The 9,182-nt window shown below is 38.0% G+C and overlaps 1 pseudogene; it reads left to right on the top strand.

Moving 5' to 3' along the window:
- LOC136835260 (mediator of RNA polymerase II transcription subunit 12-like protein) overlaps nucleotides 1–9,182 on the top strand; it is a 195,010-nt pseudogene that overhangs the window by 157,074 nt on the left and 28,754 nt on the right.

Here is a 9,182-nt window from a genome sequence, read left to right as displayed (position 1 = left end):
CTCTTTACCTACTATAGGGAAGGCAAACAGGAAGATCAGATATGCTGATAAACCAGGTAAAACTCCTCTTTTCTTTTTTTTTTCTCAGCTGCCAAGTGAGCCAGCGGCTTGAAAACTTGTAGCTATATGAATGTTAGGTAAGTATAGAAATAACCATGTCCAATATGAAAATTGGTATTACTCAGAAGAATCAGGAAGTGATTCATTGGCTCCTGAAAAACCAGGTGTTCCCCTTATTAAGGGTGGTGTTACCCATCTTTTGACTTATGCCTCAGTCATTTATACTGCAATTGGGCTTGTGATACGCCGTTCCTAACTAATTGCAAAGGTATCAGTAAGTGGAAGAATATGTATATATAAAATAGAATATTGTATTCAGAGATAGGTTTTATAAAGTGTTTTATTAGTTTATCAAAAAAGTTGGCTTGTGTTATGCGTGTCTTGACTGCATGATTGTCTTATTTAAGGGAAGAGGTTTGTGTTTTGGAAAGAAAAAGATTTGGAAATCTTGATTTTTAGGAGAATTTTTTTACATAATACTTTTTAGTGGAATATGATCAGAAATTTCTTTCTTTTTTGGTTGCTTGGTTGTTGAATATGGAAGTAAGAGGAATTGATTCAGTGCTTCCAGTTTATTAGATTACTGTGTTATGCATTTCAGAGTTTTAAATGGCTTGGTGGTAATTTTTCTTTTACAGGATTCTGTTGTAAGTATTAAAAGATTTTTCCATTTAGGGTTTCCAAGCAGCTGAAAAACAGAAACTGAGTCCTTGGGACATATTAGATGGGCACCGTAATCCTGCTCCTTTATCCTGGGCTTGGTTTGGCGCTACACGTTTAGAAAGAAAGCCACTCAAGTATGAAGAGGCTCACAGGTTATTAAGGTAAATATTTTAGGTCAATTTTAAAAACATTTTTCTATAGTATTACCTTATTGGAAAATTGATAAAATACCAGTATAGTAATCCCTCTGAGATGCAAACTAATGTTCCCAAGAAGGCAAGGGATATGCAACTCTGAGAAAGGCAGAGTAAATTCCAAACTCTGGCCTACCTCAAACCTTAGCATAACCTTGCAAGAACAATATGGCAAGTATATATGAAGAAGGCCTTTTTAACACATTTTTCCTTGCAATACTGTTCACTCTAAAATAGTCAATGTTGTTGAAAGAAGGCTTCAGTCTAGACATTAAATACCTATATGCTTGGTTTAGACAATACAGTATGCCCTTAACACTAAAGATGGGTGGACAGGGAAAACACATCTATTGTATTCATTTGGTTTTCAACCAATTTTCACACACATGAAAATAAGGCATGAATTTGGTACAGTACTTGAGTTACAATATGCAGATAAACACATACAAATTCTACTGCTAGCGTGCACACGTGCACACACATACACACACACACTCTCTCTCTCTCTCTCTCTCTCTCTCTCTCTCTCTCTCGATCATATTTCAAGGAAGGTGACCACTTCATGTCCTAACAAACTGTATCCCATAATTATTACTATTGAATATAAAGTATTACCTCAATTATTTTCGTGAGCATTATCCACTACTTGGCACTATATGCATGCAACTGCAACCCCACACAATATATACGTGGATGTATACAATGAATAAAAAGCCTTGTTTGATTTGCAATGCTATGCAGGTGAAAGAACACATTTGGTAACGCTCAACAGTTTATTTAGCACACTGATTAAGGGATATCATAGGGGAGTGTAGATTTTCAGTTTGTAAGTTTATGTAAGAGAGAGAGAGAGAGAGAGAGAGAGAGAGAGAGAGAGAGAGAGAGAGAGAGAGAGAGAGAGAGAGGAGAGAGAGAGAGAGAGAGAGAGAGAGAGAGAGGAGAGAGAGAGAGAGTTAGAGAGAGAGAGAGAGAGAGAGAGAGAGAGAGAGAGAGAGAGAGAGAGAGAGAGAGAGATTTTTTTTTCATCGCTATAGCTCTTTGATTTTTCTATATTTGTTCAAGATCTATGTCTTGATTTATTCACAAATGATTGTATTTTTATGCGTTTCAATCAGAACTGGATTATCATTAATAATCTTTGAGTTATTAAGTGATAAATTTGGTGCATCTGCATTATGCACATGGCCTCATGGAGGTGCGCCTGGTCTAGTGGAGATGCAAAATTTTCAACTTCATCTAGATTGCACCTATATCAAAAAAGGAAGAAATTAAGCACATAGAATGAAAGTTTAACCTTTAATAAGTAAATTACTGTATATTACTGTGTATAAGACGACTTTTAAATCATAAAATTCACCCATAAAAATTGGTGGTCATCTTATACTACCATTCTAAAAATCAAACCTTGAATTCTAAGTGACGTTTATTAGTAAGCTAGCCTTGGCCTCAGTGCAATAACCACCGACATACATGAAAAGATCGCATTATGGAATAAACTGATATTAAAGGTAATAAAACCATTTTTACATTATATAATATTGTCATACCTTCATAATAAATAGCCTATTTGAGGAATAATTGCATATCAGTGAAATTAACTTTTATCTATGTGAGCATTTGATATTGTGTACATTCTCAAAGTCTCTGCTAATTGAGTACTACCGACATCTTCATTGCCATCAGTTGCAATAAGAAATATAATTTGGAGTTACTTTTTCTTGTAAATTAATAAAGTTGGCTTTAAAATGTGCATACATTTGACGTATAGTACTAAATTAATGATTTCATAGGTTCCCAATGTTATTCGTTTTATTCAGTCTCGGATATAATCTGCAGCTTTAATTTACTGGTATTCTCTCTTAAGATCTCTATTATTTGAAGGATGAATAAAAATGTAGTTTATTTATAATTATGGAAGCCACCATTGAGAATTGGCAGGGTTTAACAACTTGACGCTTTTAAGGCAACTCTTAATAAATGCTCAATAGTTATGGTAAATGATGCCAGCAATCAGCTGATTCTCAATTCAGTCGTTGATGTTGTTACATGTTTACAATCGCTTCATCTGGAATTCTAAAAGCCAGAATTTTTTCGTAGGGGATGGAGGAGCATCATAAGTATTACGGTCAATGAAATATATATATATATATATACACACACATAGAGAGAGATAGAGAGAGAGAGCGCTAATATTGCTGAATTCAACAAGGATTAAGGAGCAGTGAAAATTTTATAGATGGTAGAAGAATGGAAGCAGTTTATTTGTATAGGTATTTTGAAGTAAATGTAACAATTGATGGTAAGATAAAAAAAAAAGAGGCAAGTCACAGAAAGGTTAAACAGAAAACTTATTGGGTGTGTGTACTAAAGATATGGATGAGTCTTGAATTGTGTATTGAAGCCAGAGTTGGCATATACACTATAAGGGATTGATGAGCCAACTCTCTTGCAAGGGAAGTAAAATGTGGATGGAAGCAAAAAAATGAAAATGTTGATGCTTAAGAGAATTGATAGGGTGATAAATATGGGAATACAGTAAATGAAAGTGGGAAAATGGTTACCATAGGTGAAAGGGTGGATCAGAGTGCTTTTGGATTGTTAGCTCTGAACAGAATGGACAGTAATAGGATGGTGAAAAAAGTGTATTCTTCAAAAGTGTCAAGGAGGAGAAAAGTGGAAACTTGAGAAGAGTTGGGCAGTTGGGTGAAAGAAGTATTAGATATCTAGTTATCTTAAAAAGGCATGCTAGATGATTTGAGAGCTACAGTTTTTACTGAGGAGGTCAGTGTTCAGCTGATGAATCTTATGTGTAGATGCAGGAAGTGGCTGCTATTGTGAAAGATTTACTGTTTTGGGGGATTCATCCATGATTCAGCAATCACAGGACAGTATAAATGTTATATTGACTTTTAGGTGGTTTTGTCTTTACAAGCTGCACTAATCACTAGAAAAATTAAATGTTTAAAAACGTATACAGTGTAATGTGTATATGTATAGTATATATAACAGCTAAATGCAAGAATTGAAGATTGACACGATACTTAAGTTATCAGGAAAGGTGCATGCAGTGTTCTAATTGATACTTTGGCAACAGTAAGTTACTTTTGTGCATGTTAGATTTTGTTGTTTGTTGTGTAAACTGTATTTTTTCTTCTCCCAGGTTCCACACCCATTCAATGCACAAACCGCTATCCTACTATCTGGAACCACCACCTCTTCCACCAGAGGACTTGGAACCTGTCCCAGATAAACAGGTTAGACAATCTAATTAGTATTTGGTGAATTCGTTGGACATTTGATACAGATAAGGATTTACTAGTGCTGCTAAGGAAGATTTTTCTTATGCATCTGTTTTCATGAATTTTTCTGTTTCATCACAGTCCCATTACTTATATTTAATGCTTTTGTGTGTGCAACTAGTCTGTGATGCTTCTGTACATGTTCAGAGAAAAGGAGAGAAGAGCAGTCAGTTAGTACTGCACATGCATGAAATATTCCTGAATGTCTCTGTTACAAGTGTGTGGTGAATGCTCACATCTAAATAGTCCATAGAATTCGTTTATTTTTTTGCATTTATTTGCTATGTGATTTTTAGCTTACATAGTGCAAGAATTGACCACAAGGTTACAAGTTTATTTTGTTGCTTTTACTCTAGATATTATTCTATGCATAACTAGTTTGCTGATCATAGTTTGGCAAAAATTTATTTATATAGCTGAAAATGAGTCAGCATAAACGGTGATCACTATTTTCTGCATGATCCCGTATGGCATTGAATGGTTGTTTTGCTAAAAGCATGTTCGTTCTAACAGATCTGCCTAGGTGTTCAAACCATTGTACACGTGCTTGGCGCCTCGTTTTTCCACGTAATTTGCATTACAGCAATTACACTGTATTTATAAACAACAAAGTTGTAGTTCCTCGTTGGGAGAGTTGGTAGAGTTGTGGGCTAGCACTTTCGCTAGGCGAGTTCAGTCTCCAGCCGTGTGAAATGAGAATTTATTTCTGGTAATGAAATTCATTTTCGCTGTAATGTTCGGATTCTACCAACCAAATGGATCCCGTGCTAAGTAACCAATTGGTTCTTAGCCACTTAAAATAAAGTCTAATCGCCGGGCCAGCCCTGGGAGGCTGTTAATCAGCTCAGTGGTCTGGTAAAACTAAGGTATACTGCACTTTAACGAAGGTACAAAGGTAATTTTTATCATTTTCTCTGTAGGCATAATAGTAAACCTTTACTGTTTAATGTCTCAAAAGATGCCTTCAATATTAATACAGTAAACCCCCCATATTTGCGGGGAATGCGTACCGCACCCCCTGCAAATAGCTGAAATCTGCGAATACTTAAAACCCCTGTAAAAACACTTAGAACTGCCTATTTTGATAATTTAAACACAAGAAAACCCATCTAAAAATGCTTATACCTGAGTGTTTTAATAGTTTTATCACAAAAAGTGCATTTAGTCATGAAATGATATGAAAATTCAATAATTAGTGAATATTTCTCAGTGAAAAATACTGCTAATGGCCAAATTTTCCGCAAATAATGGGGTAGACACGCTCCACAGAGAAATCTACAAATACTCAAGTCTGTGAATCATGAGAACGCGAATATGGGGGTTTTACTGTACAGTTTATTTGTTTATTTTTTTATTTCTCAAAGACAATTTCAAGGAACATTTTAGTAATGTTGGAATAAATTCATTTGCAATGTAACAGTTCCCCCTTCCTTAATTGTAATTGAAAAAATCAAATAAATGTATGGAATGCAAAAATACAAGAGGACTCTATCCAAGTTTTATTTTTTTGAGTTCCATTTAACGGTAAAGCTTTTTAATTTTTTGGCTTTATTCATGATTGCACTTTTTGTCTCATTCATGGAATATAAGGCTACCTAAATTACTTTGTAGTGATTAAGCAGTGTTTGGATAGTGGCTTAGTAAGTGCCTTACTTCTGTACAACAGATCCCAGTCACACCAAATTATCATAATCAAGAAGGAAAGTGCCCAAGTGCTCATCTCATGACATCCTCCAAGGGGCATTCGTTGACTAAATTTTCCTTGCAGCTTTTTAGTATCATTATTTATTTGTGTTGTTCTCCCTGGATTTAGCCTTTTTTGTGGTTTATTGTGGCTGCCATTCATTACTACACTGATAAGGATCTGCATCACTTGTGTCTCCTTTTTAGCGGAATACAGTGTTCTCCACAGTAATGTCCAGTGCACCAGTGGTTTCATCTCACTCACAGGAGGGTTTTTAAGCATCTTTGCCTTCAGCCTCTTCTGGAGGTGCTGTCAGCAGCATATTTTGTTCAGTTGCCATCAGTGGCCTATGTCGGGACCTCTGTTGTGACTCAGTTCCGTCTTGTGGTTTCTGCTTTTGTGTAGTCCACTCTTTCTACACCTTTGGCTACTCCTACATTCTTGAGCACAGCCTTTCCAGCTGTCCTAGTCGCAACTTAGTCTGTGGGCCCTCATTTTGAAGGTACAATCCCTTGTTCTGTATGGTCATCACTTTTGCAACCTCATCCTTAAACTTTTTTGGCAGCTAAGGTTCGTGCAGTCTGTAAAGGTATCTTGAAATCCTACCAGACTATGAAGGCTTCTCATTATTTGTCAGGTTGCAAGTTTACTGTTGGTTTGCCTTGCCATTCATCAGAACAGTTATGCCCTCGCACATGAGAAAGCTCCTGCTCCCTTTGTTGTAGCTCCATAGGTCATGGCCTTGAGTTGAGCCATCACTCCTTAAACTGAATTGGGCTAGCTTGAATAGGAATCATCTCATTCTGTGTTCTGTGGAACAGTCCACCATGTTGGTGGCTATGGGTTGTTAATTGCTTTATAGACCCAATATCTCTTCTTCAGCTGCCTCCAATAATGCCTCTCCTCTTGAACGTTTAGAGCGCCCTAAGGAACTCCAGGAACTCTTCTACCTGAAGGTAAAAGAACCGAATGAGGAACTTGGGGAAGGTGTGTGCCCGTGCCCTGCGGGATGATCCATTTTGTGTGGAGGTCTTTAATTGTTGATAAGGAGTCAGGTTGAGTATATTACTTGAGCCTTTTGGTTCATTCTGTTTCTGTCTTTTATCCATCTTTCATGTCCATTTGGCATTTTGTCAGCTGTTGAATGTGATTCTGAAGAAGAGAGTGATGGCATTCAAGGACCTTCCCTGCCTTTTACCTGACACTGATCTCGGTGAGCTTTGCTTATTTGATCTGTTGGATCAAGATTTGCTTCCCAATACCTTGGAGAGGGTATTCAGAGACCTCAGCCTTATCAGCAAGTTCATCTGACTATTTTTTGGCAGGTACCATGAGTCCATATTGAGGTCGATTTGGAAAGGAGACTTTCTAGCCTTGCTGGATCTTACCAATGCCCATTGTCACACTCCAACCCATCCAACATCTGAGAAGTTGTTGAGGTTTGCATGGTCTCTGTAGTGTCCCTCAGATTCTTACAGATGTCTCTGGTTTTGATGGCAGCTTGGGGTCATGGCTTATTAATTTGTTGTTGGTCTCTGGATTTTCAGGTTAATTTGGAGAAATCAAGCCTGGTTCTTGCTGCTCTAGCCACCTGTCTCAGTATGGGGAATGATAATGTGTGAAAATTATATGGCCTTAGGACGGGGTCTACTCTGTGAGAAGTTGGTGTTCCACAGTTGCTTCTGGATTCACTCTGCCACTCCAGTTGGCATGTTGCTGTGAAGCTGTCTCCTTGTCCCAGTTCATCCAGGTGTCAGTTACAGATGAAGCTCAGCTTAATATTCACTGGTGGCTTCAGGACAGTCATCTCTTAGGATAAGTTGGTGTTCTCAGACACCTTGACTCACAGCTATGGAGCTCATCTCTTGGATCTTCACACTCAGGGTCAGTGGTCATCAGAGGGACAGCAGCAACATATCAGCTTCCTCAGGTTCCATGGCCCCCAAGCATTTACGACTGCTTTGTCTGGCTGACAGTTTGACTGTTATCATCTACCTTGACAAATTAATAGGTTATGCATTCAGAATCGTATGCCTGCAGCCCATTGAGATCTATGTATGGGCAAAATAGTTTGCAGCTCTGTGTCCAAAGTTCCCTTGCAAGTCTGAGGGACTCCACAGTTGGAACTGTCCACTGTGTCACAGAACTCCAGACTTTCTATACTCTGGTATCCACAGCTGAATTCAGCAACGTGTTGAGTGTGCGGAGATGTGATGGTGGTTTGGGACAGCCTCTCCTTCCTTCAGTCATCTGCTGCAGGTACTGGCAAAGTTTTGGGTGTCTGCCAACTTTAGTATGACTGATTTTTCCCTTCTGGTCTTGTCCTCTTGACATGGAAGTGTCTCCTCAGGCAGCTTAACTTCATTGCTTTCCCACCTGTCGGCACGTGTTGCATTTTCATGTGTAGTTTATCAAGCTACCCAGTGAGAGAGAGAGAGAGTAGTTTTACAGAGGCACTGCATCACTTTCCACTCTTTGAGGAATATCTACCACTTACCTTTATAGAAGATCACTTTCCACCCTTTGAGGAATATCTACCACTTACCTTTATAGAAGCAAGTGGTGATGTTTTGTTGTTTGGTATGGTGGATGGGGTATTTTTGTATTTGAGCCTTGTATTCCCAAATTAGCTGACTATTTAATTTTGCTAGTTATAAGTGTTATAGGGATAGGTCTGATGTTCCAACAGTTTTCCTTTGTCAAAGTGTCAACCTTGGTATATACCAGGATATTTTGAGGCTGCTGTACCATTTTGTCAGTCTGTTGAGAACTGTGGTTCAACTTCCTTCTTGGGATTTAGCTCAGGGGTAATGCAGTTTCCCATGGTTCAACTTCCTACTTGGGATTTAGCTCAGGGATAATGCAGTTTGTCCATGCCTCTTAATGAACCTTTATTTGAAGCCTCATTGTTTGTTGTCCATGGCTGTATATGCACCCCTGTTTGAAGTCTTATTGTTGTCCATGCCTTTTTATGAACCACTGTTTGAAGCCTCATTGTTTGACCACATTCTTAAAAGTGGGTATTGGCTTTGGCCTCCTTGAAGTATGTAAGCTTCACACCTTAGCAGGGGAGGTATCTTATTTCAGGAAAAGTTCTTCCATTTTTTTTTTTTTTTTTTGCCCAGAATTCATTGTTAAAACTCAATCCTTGGAAAGGCATTAGTCATCTCCTTGGCTTTTTCAATTTTGCTCTTCATGCTTTGTTGTCCTCATAAAAGCAACTTAGTGCTGCTGTGAGGGTTGTCAAGCATACCTGCAGCACAGACAAAGGAAGTTGATTTG

The sequence above is a fragment of the Macrobrachium rosenbergii genome, chromosome 55, assembly GCF_040412425.1.
Source record: "Macrobrachium rosenbergii isolate ZJJX-2024 chromosome 55, ASM4041242v1, whole genome shotgun sequence".
Lineage (NCBI taxonomy): Eukaryota > Metazoa > Arthropoda > Malacostraca > Decapoda > Palaemonidae > Macrobrachium > Macrobrachium rosenbergii.
Note: the sequence above shows the minus strand (reverse complement) of the source record. Positions and strands in the feature narration are given on the sequence as shown.